Genomic DNA, 16214 nt, shown 5'->3' with positions numbered 1-16214 from the left:
CTACTCCGTATCTCATTGCATGATCCCCTCTTCAACTTGCATGCACCGTCACCGTTGGTTGGAATCTGGCATTGCTGCGTGCAGATGTGGTGAACATGGTGGGCTCCTGGCAATTCTGGGACATAATAAGAGTAAAGTGCCTAAAAGGTAATTGATCGTCTCAACTGGATCTAATTATGTACGGTGGATTAATTTGTTGCTAAGATTGCATGCCTCTTCTCTAATTTCTTTATATAACATATACACAGTTAAACAGATACCAAGATGTCGGCGTAGACACAGTTACATCCCAACATATTCGGTGCACATAAGTTTTTTTGCACACTTCATACACACCAACTAACAAGCGTCACTATTTTAAAGTTTTTTGTTTTGTATATATAATTAATTTAAAGATGATACTTTTTTTTATTGAAAGTATATGTACAATTTTTTCTAAAACTTTTAACAATGATACGCACGAAGCGAGAAGGCTAGAGCGTGAATGCTCGCGCGCTTTCAGATAATAATCCTACCTACAATTTGCCCATGGTACTGTTGCACTGTTCCAAGCTACAGTCCATCGCCGTCATCCGTCGGATCGACGTTCGTACTGCTATCCGGGCCGTGCGCCATTCACCACTATTTTGCCTCCCTATTATGCCCTTGCGCACTCATGCGTCACCTCCCTCATCTCCCCCGAGACATGCTTCAATCCCCTTCTCCTCTCGCAGAAATCGCCGCCGCCGCCGCGCTCCACCCCCTCGCCACCGCCACCGGCTCTCTTGTCCTCCAGCACACATCAGCGGCGTCGTTTCCCTCCTCTTGCATCGGAGCGGCTGCTGGGGATGACGACGGATCTGGGGTGTCACCGAGGATGAAGACGAACCCGTCCGGTGAGCACCTGGGATAGCAACGAGCGGAGGAAGCAGTCGCGCTCCACGCAACCACGCCATTGATGCCACCGCGCTTTCATTATCGCTGGTAGGAAGCCCACTGCGTATCGATCTTGCCTGGGGAGTCTGTATGGAGCTCCATCTCAGTGTGGTTCTTACTCTACACAACCATCTTTCCATTCTTTCCTTTATTTGCAGAAGAAATCGCTGTTGCTCATCCATCTTAATCTAATCTTCAACTGGGATTTGGGGAGAGGTAAGAGAACATTTTATTTGGGGATTTCTCCTTTCCTTCATTTCCCAATCGTCTATTGATTAAACGTTTTTGCAGGAGATGTTTCCAGTTTTTTGGCCGTGCTTTAGGTCCAATTCTTCCAGACCTTCGCAGTTAGTTCAGCTTCTTCACTGCTAATTGAATGTATTGTCATCGGCAGCTGTCGTCCTAAACTTCCAAGGCTTTCCGAAAAACCAAGCAAGTGGAATACTATTGGGATGTCTTCTGAAAAAAGGTACACTAATGGAACCTGCAAAACAGAGGTAAGATCAGTTCAGTTTTTGAAAGTATTACGACATTACAGTTAATAGTTTTGGCCTTCACCTCTATGAGTGCTAATTGTACTAGTCTTTTCTGAGAAACTAACTGCAGATTTGCTTCTACAGATTCACAGGTATAACGTGCGATGATCATATCATTCTTTGCTCTGTAATATTGTCATTGGCTTCAAATATTTACTCTTTTCCTCCATACTTTTTGCATGAATTGACTATCCTGTGACTTGCAGTCATGCAACAGAACCATGATTACAGAAATGCAGAGCAATAACAGTCTGGATTTGGAGCAATGATATTTTATACCCAATTGGTTTATTTCTTGGCTGCAGAGCTGTTCATTGTAATTTAGAGCAGTGGTTGCAGGGTGAGGCTTAGGTCATCTGCTCTTCATTGTTGTGGCAATGGTTGATATTTCAATTAATCAGACGATTGCAATTTGTTAATGCTTCTCTTCTTTGATCAGTCTTTGAAGTTTTTTCTCAAATGCCAGGTTTATTTAATGTTTATCCCAACTTTGTCAGGTCCTTTTATTCTCAACATTACCTTTCATTGCAGTTTTTCTACACATATGGCCTATTGGCATCTGATATGTAATCCTTCTAATATGTACACATGCCTTGCTTGCAATTAAATCTTAACCATCTTTAAATTATGATGATACTTACACATCATGAATACACCACAATTTACCCATCAAGGAACTATAGTGTTTTAGAATTTTCTATTTCCATTAATGTATTGGCAGAATCATATGACATTTCAATTTTTCACTTAGTTGTATTGGTTTGACATGATTTTTTATGCTTTCATTGGAGGTTTTGAGCATTGGATTCTCTGACTACAATGCTTGCTTGTGCACAATGGAGACATATCCAAAACTTAACCCAACAAGCCATGTATATTCTGTTTTTTTTCCCCTACCATTGTCTTTGATAATACAAGTCTTGCTAGCTAGGTTCTGCACTACTCCCTCCATTCCATAATATAAGGCGTAGCCACTTTTTTCTTTGTCCCATAACATGCAATTATGCATTAACTAGCACATTTTTCATCATCAAAACATCCTATCACATTACATGCATGCATACGTGTATTTAGGTAATTTAAACGAGAAGGTAGTTATAACTCTTTCTTAGTCTTTCGGTTAGTAGTGGTTGTATCTTATATTATGGAACGGAGGGAGTATTTTTCAACCATCTTTGTTTGGTAAAATAATGGTCGGTTTATCACACTACCTATTGTGTAATCATATCATAGTTATAATTGAGTTAAATGGTGTCGTCTTTTGGCATGCTATATATTATCTTCAAAATATTTAGTTTTGTTTATGTCATTTCAGCATGGTTGCATGTATTTGTGTCCTAACCAAAGTTGAGTTTTTGACTTTTATTGTTCTGTAATCACAACTACATACTGGCTATACTGTTTTTGGTTTAATGTACTTTATATTTTCAATCTAGATTAGCTATTACTTGAAATCATGAATTTTGATATGTGCCATTTGATGTACCTTTCCCGTCCATTTTGATTCCCTGCTACTGTTTGCAACTAACTTGCCGCAGCAACGCCCGGGGTACCTTCTAGTTAGATATAATAGATGGGTATTGCTTTTTTTTTTCATGTGGATCTCTTTTTTTATATTTTTTGTTGCTTAGGTATGACATATACTAGATTCTTTTATGGTTTATATATATATATATATATATATATATATATATATATATATATATATATATATATATATATATATATATATATATATATATAGGAAAATTAGATCCTACTACCAGGTGTAGCTACTCTCTGCACGTCCACGATAAAAAACATTTTCATAATTGTTTTTCTCCCACCCAATAGAAAGTATAGACACTATTAGATTTCATGAGAATAATACAACTACATGTATAGAGTATAGAGTTTGAACTTTCTGTTAGAGGAGAGAAGAAATATGTAATATGTATAGACGTGTTTCTGCACTTTAGACGTAAAGGGAGTAGCTACATCTGGTAGTAGGATAGATGCTTCCTATATATGAGTTATTTATATATTGAATGTTTTAATGTATACAGTTGATATATAAAGTTATAATTATTTAGTGTATAAAGTTTATAAATATAGTATTTAGTGTATAAAGTATATAGGTATACTATTTAGTGTATAAAATCTGTATGATAATATTTAGTGTATAAAGTTTATACATGTAAAGTTACATGTATAAGGTTTATACATGATTTGATGGTGGAACAGACGCGCGAACGTGCACCTATGAGACCGCCCTGCACGAAGTGTGCACCGTGCACGGGAGAGACTATCTGGACAGGATATGTTCTCCTTTATACATGTGAATCTCACAAAATTCGTACTAATGGAGAAGACGCAACAACTTGTAGCGTAAGCATGACCGTCATGATAAACCGTGCATATCGTTGAATTTCACAAATCTATTGATATTTTGGTAAAACTACACTTCCAAGGTTGGATTACCACAAAACTACATATTTAAATCATAATATCATAAAATTACATATTATAGAGGTTTCATGCAAACATTATTATCCCAATGGAGCCTTTAATTAGAATGTGCAGTTTTGTAACAAAGCTAATGCTAAATATACAGTTTTAAGATATTGTGCATTAAATATGTAGTTTTATGATGCATTAAATCTGAAAGTTCTATAATATTTTTTTATCAAATATGTAGCTTTCCGAAATTTATTAAAAATATTGCACAGACAGTGATTACTAATATGACAAAAGGAACATCTTTTCTCCATACATCGGCTTGCAATCTTTGATAAATTAGGAAGATGCAAAAGCCACGAATATTTTGTAAAGCTAGTTGATTATATAGCATCATCCATATAATGATTAGTGACATCAAGAATATGCGTGGCTTGCAGCTACGAAAAGGCCTGGGAGTGTTCCCCTCAAAATAAAGTTAGAAGATTTTCCAATAAAAATATCGTATGCCTCCCCCTCTTTTTTCTTCCCAGAAATGATTCTGATTCCCTACACTGCATGTGCTTTGCTGTGTATGTGCAGATTGAGACAGGTGCTACCTTGCTAGGTGATCAAATGGAATTATTTGTATTAGTTCAGCCTTATTTTGCTAGGTTTTTTCATGCCTGGCTGAGGTGGGTTTTATTTTGAGCAATTTGTAGAATGTTTTTTTGGTTGATGCTATGCCACAAGATATATATATATATATATATATATATATATATATATATATATATATATATATATATATATATATATATATATATATCAAAAAATAATTTTCTAAAATATACGTAATTCCATCTTACCATTTATTCTTTTTCATGACGCTCAATGCGAACTATCGGATTTTTAATCTGAAACCCTAAATGTGTATACACTCAAAATGAACTGGAAATCTTATGTCCTATGTAGTTCACACCTACTCCTTGGTTAAGTGCTACAACAAATGTCCGGTAGATATGGGGTTCTTTTTTATCTCTCTCGCAAAAAAAACCTTTTCCCCTTCCTTTTGAAAAAAAAAAACCTTTTCCCTTGTCCTTTTCATTTGGAGCCAGAATGGAAAACAAATGAATGGCACTGTAGAAGGTGGCACAACAGTGTTGCATGATCAATGCACACTTTTAGTGGATGAAACAAGCTAGCTAGGTGAGTTGGGGCCAATGGAAGCTGGGTTTGTGGTTGGTTTCTGGTATATATAGTATTGTATAATTGGGTTGGAAAGGGAATGCTGGCTCTCAGAAAGTGCCTAGGACCATTTAGGGAATAACATGATGAGCATGGTGTTAAGGGACACAAAGCTCCCTCAGGAGCTTATGTGGGGACACTATGCAGTTTATTTTTTCTCTTTCTTTTTCTTAGGGGATTTACAAATAAAATCTGATCAGGACTTGTTGGAACCAAAATGCATGGGACAGTGAGGTTGTATTATATGTCATTAGTTACCCCCACAGAAATACCTTGCTAGTTCTCACAATGAGTGGCACTAGCGGAGCGGTAGGTGTCCAACCAATATAGGGTTTGTGCATATGATTTCTAGTGATCTTGTTTTTTGCTCGGTATTAAAATCAAAAGTTCAAAAATTTCTAATGATGTTTCCTAGTTTTTTTTGGGTTTTTTTACTTAATTATATGATTATGCATGTTTTCTAACTTCCTCATTTTTTCATTGAGGGAATATCCAATCATTCCCTTTCCAAATATAAGAGTGGAAACCCCATGATGCGTTGCATGGGAATCTTATGTAACATTATTGCAGGCTTCATGGAAAGTTATTTTCTTAATGCTATGATATAAGTTTGGCATGTGTTCTTTGTTAGCGGCCGACCTCCAATAATATATTCCATATCAGCTGACCGCAAAGTAAATGTGATTTCCATTACTCCCTATACTTGTTGGGTTTTCAATTCCTTGGGGGTTGACCAACCGAAACAATTTCCATGGCGGTTTATGGGCTATCTTTAGTGGTTAGTTACCACGTGCTAAGAGAATTCTTGATTCTAGTAGTACGTCACCTCTAAAATAGATTGCCTTAGGAATTTCACTTCTCCATATTTTGTTCAAGTAAACCACATATAGTACGTATACACCCCACTCCCTCCAAACTGAACTACGTACCTAACGATAAGAACATGAAACGAAACACATAACCCCTGTGCCATGCATGAAAAGAGATGTATTCGAGAAGTGGGAAAATTGGTGAATAGGTGGATAGATGGCGGAACTCGCCAATGCTCTCGGACTTAGTCACAGGCTCTTCATGATGAATGACGAACACACCTACTCGATTCGTTCCATTTCTTATTTCTTGAAGACCATCTGAGTACATGGATCCCTTAAATAGATACGATAAATGATTATTTGAGTGATAGATGAAGGAGATAACAATAGTTATCCTAGAAATGCTACCTGCAGCAAGGGACAATAAATAATCCTACCAACTGAACTGACCTGATCCCTTTTGTCGAGCTAGGCTTCACCTATGGAACGCTGCCTGGGCCGATATCTCTCATGTGATCAACAAGATGAGCAATGTATAAGAACCTCACATATGGGCCGGAAATTATAGACAAGGGCAAAGTGCGTGCTAGCACCGTAGATTTTTGGTCGGTCGGTGTGGATGCATCCACGTCGACCCTCGTGCTGGAAGGCAACTGGTTTTCATGCGCTCAAGCAACTCCTCTTCTAAAAATTTTTCATAAAAAAATACACACTTCGAGAAGCGTGCATGAAAAACCGAAGGAATCTGGATTAGATAGAAGGGAGAGCCTAATTCATGTACATATATACACGCAGTGTCATTATTATTTGTCCACTAGCTGCGCCCCTTTTCTTTAAGTCTCCTAACAGTTGTACATCGATGAAATGGAGAGAGCTTAATCAACGGTTGCATCGTCATCTGTACGGATAGAAACAAGATGATAAGCTATCGCCATCACCTCCATGTAATGTCAACCCCTGTACGGAGACGATCATGTGTGATGTCTACAATAAAGACGATTCTTATTGGGTGTTCTGTATATTATATATGCATGTTTCAAAGTTCAAGCAAGCTGATCTATATATTATATTACAAACTGCAGTGTACACAGCTCGACAAAATGTTTGCAGGAAAAATATAATAGTGTTGATCTGATCTGTAGTGAAGAAATGGGTGTGCATGCTGCCGTCAGTCATCAGAAGTTGCTAGAAAACCATGTGATGGAACATGTATATCAACAACGATTAATGCGATCAGATGACAACTTGCTTATGCGATCAGATGACAAATTAGCTAGTTGCTGTGTACTGTACACATTAGTACTCACTTTGTCCCAAAACTATAATGCACTCGCTAGCAGTTAAAAGGGTAAAAACAAAGCTAAATTAAGCATATATAGCTAGGGTTGGAACCCAGCATCTACTGCTCCATACATGGTGCCTTATCCATTGCAATGCAAAGCCCTTGTGTATTGCTATGGAGTATAACATTACAGTAATGTTACTTGTGTGTATGTGTATGTAAAGGGGGTAATTACACCTGATAGTAGATCTAATTTTCTCACATACATATATATAATATTAAACACTGAGAAGTGGAGAAAACATAATGAAAACCGATCTAATATAAATACTCACTTATATAATATGTTGGGATTATTTAGCTCCTATGTTTTAAATAAGCAACAATTGCATAACCGATCCTACTTTAGAGTCCAATTACGGATTTAGCCCCGCTTTTCAAAATCAAAGGAAATGACAACAATACCCATCTCTACTTTCTAATCATATATGCCCCCTCCCTCCCGGTTAGAACGCACGCACTAGGGTTGAATGGCGGCGGCGCTCCGGCGGCAAGGGCGCGCGGCGAGCGACCAGGCGCGCAGCGGGTGGACTAGCGCGCGGTGGCAAGGGCACGAGGCGGCGTGACGGCCAAGGGAACAGGGCGGCGGCGAGCAGGCGCGCGGCGGGTGGGCCAGCACGCGGCGGTAAGGGCACGAGGTGGCGTAGCAGCCAGCGGGAGGGAACAGGGCGGCAGCGAGCAGGCTAGCGCACGGTGGGGTGGCGGCCAGCCAACGCGCGTGGCTAGGGCGCACGGTGGCGGCCAGGGCGCGTGTTAACGCCAGATTTTGGCAAATAGTCGTTATGGGTAGAAACATGATTAAAGACCGAATCAGACGGGGATACACGAATCAGCTGATGGCAGCAGTTTGGGAGTGGCAGAGTTGCAGCCGATAGAGTCCGGAGCGGACAAGAGTTGGATTTCGATTGGAATAAAAGCTTAGGGATAGATTCGGTTTTGATTATGTGTCCGTGTAGGTTAATTAGGTTTTGTCTTAGATTTTGGTTGGGATTCTATTATCTAAATTAGAGTCCGAACCCTGTAAGTTAGTTAGTAGCGGATTCTTATTCGGATAGGTTAGTTAATTCTCGGGGCTATAATTAAATATAGGTGCCTGGGGTGCTTATAAGGGATCTCCAGATCAATCTAACTTGGCGCATCGCCTTAAATCTTCGACTTGCTTGAGCTTTTGACGCGAGGTTTGTCAGCTTCGCAATGTAAGTTCTAGTCCGTCAAAACCCGTCGGTCAACTAGAACAGGACTGTCTCGGTTAAGTCCGATCTCCTGCCTGGTTGATCAATAGGCTGAGTTCTATTATTGCTTTGATCTGTTTTAGCTTAAAGTAGTAATAGTTCTCGATCAAGGTCTCGCAAGTTCTTCCGTCTAATCTGTTAGCATGATTCTGGTTAACCTAGTTCTGTCTCGGTTTAGTCCCGATCAATCTGGTTTATCGGGTTTGTGTTAGCAAATTAGATAGATGACTCGCGAGGGCTTATCACTGGAGTTCTAGCCAGCATTATCGTACGTAATCCGCCGATTGGTTTGTTAGTCTCATGGATCTTCACGTTTCTATGGTTACATCATGCTAGATTGCATACTGTCTCGATTAGGTCTGATCTATGTATGTTTGGTACGATCTGCCCATAGAAGCTTGTTCGATCGACTGAGTTTAATGAATCGGGTTGCGAATTACGCTGGTTTGCTATCTTGTTATTTATATATTATAATGTTTAGCTAGTATCATGTATGATTATGCCTAGATCTGTATTGTCTCGATTAAGTTCGATCTTCTAGATCTGGTATGAGTGTGCATGTTGCTAGTTGTTATTGTTTTATGATGATAATTAGTATAGCATCTCGGTTTATATTCAATTCCATACCTAGTCTCGTATCGGTTGTCGATTCCATGTAGGATGAGTTCTACAGTGATCCGATCGGCTGATTAATCTTAAAACTGTCTCGGTTCGGTCTGATCTTTTAAGGTTAATTGGATGGTTGATCTGTTCAGTATTTATCCTGCTCTTGACTCCTGATTGGGCATATTTACATTTGATATCATGAAAATCATGTAAAGCTGATTGTCTAGTCTATCGGCTAGGGTCCTGCGACAGTATCGGCTACCTGGCCGATAGCGATTTCAGGGTTAACTGTTTTCCATGCTTTATCTTGTTAGTTACAGGATCAAACTGACTGGTACACCCAAAATTTCTAAGAATTAGGTCCTGCATTGGAGCTGTCTAAGATTTATTCTCAGGCCTGCGTGTGTGACCGTTGATTATTATTTTCAGCGCCAACAGCACGACGACGCCGGATTTGCGACGGCCGAAATTTATCAACCTTCTTGTATATTTGGTTCATTGTTTGAAAATTTGAAATTTTTAGGCAATATGCTGTCAAAATTTTGTAAACAAAACATACTAAACTATGTCAATTTTGTTTACCACAATTTTTTAAAAAATTGTTCAAATTTTAATCGAATGTATTTTAAATTTTAGTCAAATTTATCAAACTTTACTCAAATATCAGTCAAAAACGATTCAAATATGTTAAATACAAGTTAAGTATTACAAATATTTGTTAAAGTACACACATGTAAAAAGATAGCCAAATATGTAAATAATACTAACAAAACATGGTCAAATGTGCAAGGGTAAAGACGTCTAATTTTTCCTCACTTAACACTGTTAACCTAACTTAACGGAGCAGGATCAAATGTGAGCTTTATTTTTAAAAAGCGAGGCTAAATCTGTAAAGTAAAAAAAAAGACTAAATCCAAAATTAAACTATAAGTCAGTTATGCAATTAACCCTTAAATGGTTTGTATGCACGATCATGACGTGCGTACGCGTTGCTTACCACATAACAGCAGGTGCCGGATGGTTGTTGTAGACATAGTATATCTGTGTAAAATATGCATACGACGAACTTGATTGTTTATTAATGTTGATGTCACGCTCCTTTTTGTCCAATAATTATCCGTAACTTCCGTACTATTCTTCGTCCGTACGTGGTGTACATACGGTGCACTTGATTTGATGTTGATGGTTCCAAGAATTCAAGGTTGACAAGTTCACATGCATGTACATAAATCTCGAAATTAATGCGTTACAATAGTAGATTGGTGGACCTTGATTGTGTTTTTATCTAATCTCAGAGGGGTCCACATCTCATGCTGATCTAATATCTGGGGTACATCACTAGAAACGGCCCAATAGCGTTGGTTTGGTTTATTTTTAAGCATTATTGTTTGACTAACTTAAGTATTTCCGCAAATTCCTGCCTCCCTTCCAAAATATAGATATTTTCAACGCTCTTTTGTAGGAATTAAGATTAAGGAAAAATGATATGAAATATTTTAATAAATAAGGAATGAAATGGGTAGATAGGGATAAATGGAAAGAAGGGAAGTGATTAACAAGAAAAGTACAATGTTTTTGGAAATAGTTATATTTTTAATATTACATTTAAAAGTTGAACAATAATTGTATTTTTGTAACGGAGGGAGTAATTAGCTAGATCACGGTAGAATACCATGCTGTACGGCGGGTTGTAGCTAATTAACCAATCATGACATGCGATGGCAAAAAAAAAAAAATCTTTGCCTAGTGGGCTTTGGCAAGCAAGCGAGGTCTTTTATAGGAGGATAGAGCTAGCCTTGAGGGTACTATTTGCATCGCGATTCTCTTGCAAAACTTATTTTATAAATGGATTACTGTCAAACAACTTATTTTCCTTTGAATTTTGTGACACTGGTGGATTTTAATTATGACAATTTAGGTACCCTAAAATTTTGATTTTTTCTGTATTACAGGTGCATACAACTTTGAGACATGTATATATACTAGCTAGACATTAATTCCAGTGTAGGCATGCAAATGTTGACAGTGAGTGCGGGTCATTGGCACCGAGTCTGTAACAACATGGCCATGGTCCTCATGCTAACCTTTAAAATATAATACTTTGATACCGTTGACTTTTAAATATACGTTTGACTAATTGTTTTATTCAAAAAATTTACATAACTACTAATTATTTTTATATCATTTTATTTATTATTAAATATACTTTTATGCATATATATAGCTTTATATATTTTATAACAAAATTGAATAAGACAAAGAGTCAACGTATATAAAAAAATCAACGGTATCAAAGAGACGGAGGAAGTATATGCCAGCATCAATTATCATGGCTTCCTATGGATGTTAGGTTTTAGCACAAGCATTCTTTGTGCCGACAAGTTATATGCCAGCATCAATTAATGGCTGGTGCTAATACATTATGTTGGTGTTCACTAATCAAAAGGGCTACTTAGCGAATGTTCAAGTTCCCTTGTTCCACACGAACACTCCTTATTTCTTTTTTTTATATGTCTTCTTTCTTTTTATAAAAAGTTTATATATGTAAAGTTTTTACCATCCATGTTTGTACATACAAAGTTTATTTATCCAACTCCAGTTAAGACTAGGATTCGACTTCCAATTTTAATTTCATATGTTTATATGTATATATTAATTATTTTACATGTATAAAGTTTAATATGTTTAAAGTTTATTTAGCGAACATGTAAACTTTAAAATTTTTATGCTTAAAATTTATATGTGTAAAATTTATATGACTAAAAGTTTGTATATGTTACCTAAACATAGTATTCGCGTGCTTGTTCTGCACGTGAACGTTTGCTAAATAGTCCAACCCTTCACTAATGGCTTTGGTACCAACCTGAGGGCCGATTTGAACCAAGCTTTATAAAAGAAGCAATATACAAAAATTACATGTGAGGGCCGCTTTGAAACATGGGAAACAATATATAGTTTTTTAAATATAATTATAAGATTAAAGTAAAGATTTGAAAACATAGAAGAAAATATATGAATGGTCATTTGAGCAAACTACAGGTAAATCATAGAAATCAAAGATGAGAGATAAGACTCAATGAAGAAATTTCACAAGAGGTCGTAGCTCTGTAACTTTCTTTTAAAATCTCTATAAAATTGTCTATCCCAAGGAAATTTAAGAGGAAAGGATAATATTTAATCATCTGTTTAAAGGCTTTCCCAAGTATTTCTCTTATAGATTTATAATTCTCAAAATTTTCTATTTCTTTTACCAACCAAAGGGGCTGAAAGGTTCAATGGCTGAAGACTGTACGGTTAAATAATTGTTCTAGCTACGTATACACGGTCGTAAATAAAAAGGCCTGTATTTTTTAGACGAGCAGTGAAATACTTAATGGCCCTCTTCTAGTACTGACTTGATATAATGATATTTTGTCCACTTGATTAGATAAACGGGTTAATTGGATGGTGGTTGTCGTACAAAGAAGTACGGCAACTGATCTTAATCGAGATCATTTTTAAAAGAGACTGTTTATAATAAATTTGTGTCGTTTCTGACACTCAATTCTCTGATCGATAGTACAATTAATCATGTGCTGGCTAGCTGTTACTAATCAACTGAGCGTTAGTTATATCTTTATACCGAGGCGAGGAGAGAAATATTCTGACATTGTTTCAAAATAACTTTATTTTTTAATAAAAAGGCTAAATTATCCTACACTTCATCAAATCTCAAACTAATTATCCCTATTTTATCTAGTTTCGATGTGTTTCTTTTCTACTTTTACACACTCCAATACAGTCATTGCTCAAATAATTAATTTATGTTGGGATAAACAAGAAAAAGAGTAAAAATAATCTTATTCCAGACGGAGGGAGTGCTACCCAGTAAATTAATTAATCAATGAGCAAATCATATCAAAATTTGAGTTGGATACTACAAGCCCATATATATGAGCACCCATGCCGGTCGTTGAATGCTGTGTTCGTGACAGTTCGAGAAACCAAGAGGTAGAAGCCAGCCATGTGGTGTTTGATTAAAAAAAAAGGTTAAATTTCAGATAAAATATTATGTTTACCAAAACTATGTCAGGTTGCTACATTGTTTTCCTGAAAATTTAATCAATCCAGCCCTCCAAATGTCGGGTATCGCAATTACATCTACCCTGTCATTTATGGAAAAACAAAAACACCAACAATAGCTTAACTTAGTTGCAAATTGTGACCCATATATATGTTCCAACACATATAGAATTTAAATTGTGTTTTGCGATCAAATTGTCGATATTCCGGTAGCTTCATGAAATGTTTGGTTATATCTAGATTAATATTTTAGAATGGAGGGAGTACATGATATATCCTATATATGAACGAATTATTGGTATTATATAGATTAATAACTCCATATATATTTGCAGATTTAGAAAATTAATTAATTTATTTAGTCATAGTGCCATCCTGATCGAGATAGGACAAAATTTGTGTTGTCACAGTGTAGTGCGCGCGAATTAAACGTCAGAAGACCATCCAATATTGTAAGTGCCGAACAAATGAATTAAATTTATCAAGCTGTCTGGAGCATGTCACCGTCGTTGAGGTAAATAAGATATGGCGCAACTAGTTAGGACTAGCTTTTTTAACAACATTTTCTGTCCAAATAACTACTCTGTTTAATATTATGAATATAATAAGTAATCAAGTTTTACCAAGTTACATAAAAAAGATATAGCAGCATTTTCAACACAAAATAAATATATTATACAAATATATTTAATGATGATTTAATAAAACTAATTTGGTGATGTAGATGTCAAACTTAAAATAAATTTAATTTAAAATAAACCCAAAATGACTCTTAATATGATAGGGAGAGAGTATACATCTAGCCATTTAGCCAAATGTCAACATCAGAATTTCGGTTGTGTATTGATTTTTTAGATAATGGATTATTAATACCTGACCTCTGCATCTATCAAAATATACACAAATAAGATTGATTGACTACTAGATATTGCATCTGTTTTAAAATATTAGCATTTCAAATATTTAAATATTATCCCAAAATATAAATAATTTTACTCATATTCTTAATACAACATATATGTCTCATATATCCATCACTGATTATTCAATATTCTTTTAATTTTATCCCTAACTGTCCTCCTGCGCTCATCTGTTCCTCATTTATTAAAGGGCATAATAGTTTTTTTCCCTAAATTTAATCGCTGCTAAATTACCTAGAGATAGAGATAGTTATATTTTAGGATGGAGGTAATCAATTAACACGATGGTGCTGTCGGTGAGAAGAAAGCTTTGTTAGGATGCGTTTTTTCTTGAGACATGAATTTCGTCGTGCTTACCCTTAGATGGCAATGTGAGCTTTATCAAATGGGATAAGCACTGATCAAGTCAAGGTACTCTAGTATAAGTTAATTATATTTTGTAAGATTAATTTCTTTTGAAGCGAATGTTGTTATCAAGCTACACTATTATACTATTGAAGAGCTATAGGTGGCAGGATCTATGTGGGTGTACCGCGAGAAAAGTAAGGTCACTTATCTAGCTAGTCAAGATGTGTAGTAGTCAAGGAGTGTAGTACTAGATATTTGAGGAGTTGTTTGGTCTCGTTTAGTTCTTAAAATTTTTTCTAAAAATATCACATCGAATATTTAGATATCTAAATAAAGTATTAAATGAAACAAAAAACTAATTGTATAGTTATGAGAGAATCTTGAGACGAATATTTTAAACCTAATTAGTCCATAATTAGCCATAAGTGCTACAGTAACCAGCATGTGCTAATGACGGTTCAATTAGGCTAAAAAAATTTGTCTTGTGGTTTTCAGCCGAGTTGTGAAATATGTTTTTTCGTTCGTGTCCGAAAACTCCAACCGACATTCGGTCAAACGTCCGATAGACCTATCTCTCAAAATTTTTTAGAAACTAAATGGGCCCCTCATTGCCAAACATTATCTATAGTTGTCGCATCTCATTTTAGACAGGTTTAGTCGAGTTAGGCAAAATTATCTCTTGATTCTCATGCACAGACCGTCGATCAACACAAAAAAGTGTGAAATTGTCTTATTTTGTTAGCTAAAGTATGTCAATTTTTATCAACCACAATTTAGGTAACTATGGAATAGAGTACGGTAAATAGCGACAAACTTAATATAGCATTCAAACAGCCCTTTAATCTTTTCATGGAAGGTACTCCGTACTCAATGTAAGTTTGTTGATAGCATATATGCATACTCCATCCGTCCCAAAATAAACCAATTTTCACTTTTTACCTACAATTTTTGACTCTTCGTCTTATTCAATTTTTTTTTGCGCTTGATATTTTTGTTTTTATTAGATGATAAATCATGAATAGTACTTTATGTGTGACTAATTTTTTCTAATTTTCTGAAAATTTTTCAAATAAGACGGATGGTCAAACGTTGGACACGGAGATTATATACATTTTTTGCATAAGATGAATAGTTAAACGTGTATAAAAATATCAATGGCGTCAAACATTTAGGGACGGAGATAGTACTAAATGTGAAACCAAGATAGCAAGAACTATGGAAACAACACAAATAAGACTTGGATACGTATCATAGGGGGAAAATTAACCATTTGCCACTCTTACAAGTGCGATTAACCTCATATGTCTATGACATGTGGGTCTGGACATGAAAGTGACAAAAAGTTAAGGCCAGTCATAAGAATGGCAAATAGTTAAATGATGGGGATGTCAGATCTTCTGCTCCCAAGTCTCTTTCTTATTGCTCTGCAATTTATGATATTTTTTGCTGGTGATGGTGAATCAATCTTAGCTTGAATATCATTAAAACTATTCAAACTTTATTAGCACCAACTACTGAGATCTCCATCGCCTTTCTTATCCATCGTATATTCCTCTTCTTACTTTTCTTATCATCACCATCCCTTCCACACCAATTCTCGCTTTGTTGTGTAGTCATTGCTACTAGCACCATACTTCCTTGCACTTGCACATCTCTATAATTGTGATTATACAAATTCATGCTTACATCTATAGACTCAACTACTTATTCTTTAACACCATCCTATCACCGGCCACTTCGTGCATCTTGGATCTCTTCCTCATCACCACCATCATTTT

At 36.1% G+C, this 16214-nt stretch overlaps 1 protein-coding gene across 4 annotated transcripts in view; it reads left to right on the top strand.

Moving 5' to 3' along the window:
* Window positions 1-1337, top strand: part of LOC102707499 (protein SWEETIE) — a 34993-nt gene extending 33656 nt beyond the window's left edge. For 2 of the 4 annotated variants that reach the window (XM_006656060.3, XM_015838599.2), the window contains exons 50-51: window positions 85-147; window positions 714-963. The gene's annotated coding sequence lies outside the window, so the exon portion shown is untranslated. Of the gene's footprint in view, window positions 1-84; window positions 148-248; window positions 342-713; window positions 964-1073; window positions 1132-1206; window positions 1239-1309 lie in introns of those variants that run through there. The other 2 variants (XM_015838596.2, XM_015838597.2) reach the window with 2 other exon arrangements.
* Window positions 1338-16214: the final 14877 nt, after the last annotated feature.

This window comes from Oryza brachyantha, chromosome 6 (genome assembly GCF_000231095.2).
Source record: "Oryza brachyantha chromosome 6, ObraRS2, whole genome shotgun sequence".
Lineage (NCBI taxonomy): Eukaryota > Viridiplantae > Streptophyta > Magnoliopsida > Poales > Poaceae > Oryza > Oryza brachyantha.
This window is presented reverse-complemented; position numbering and strand designations above follow the sequence as displayed.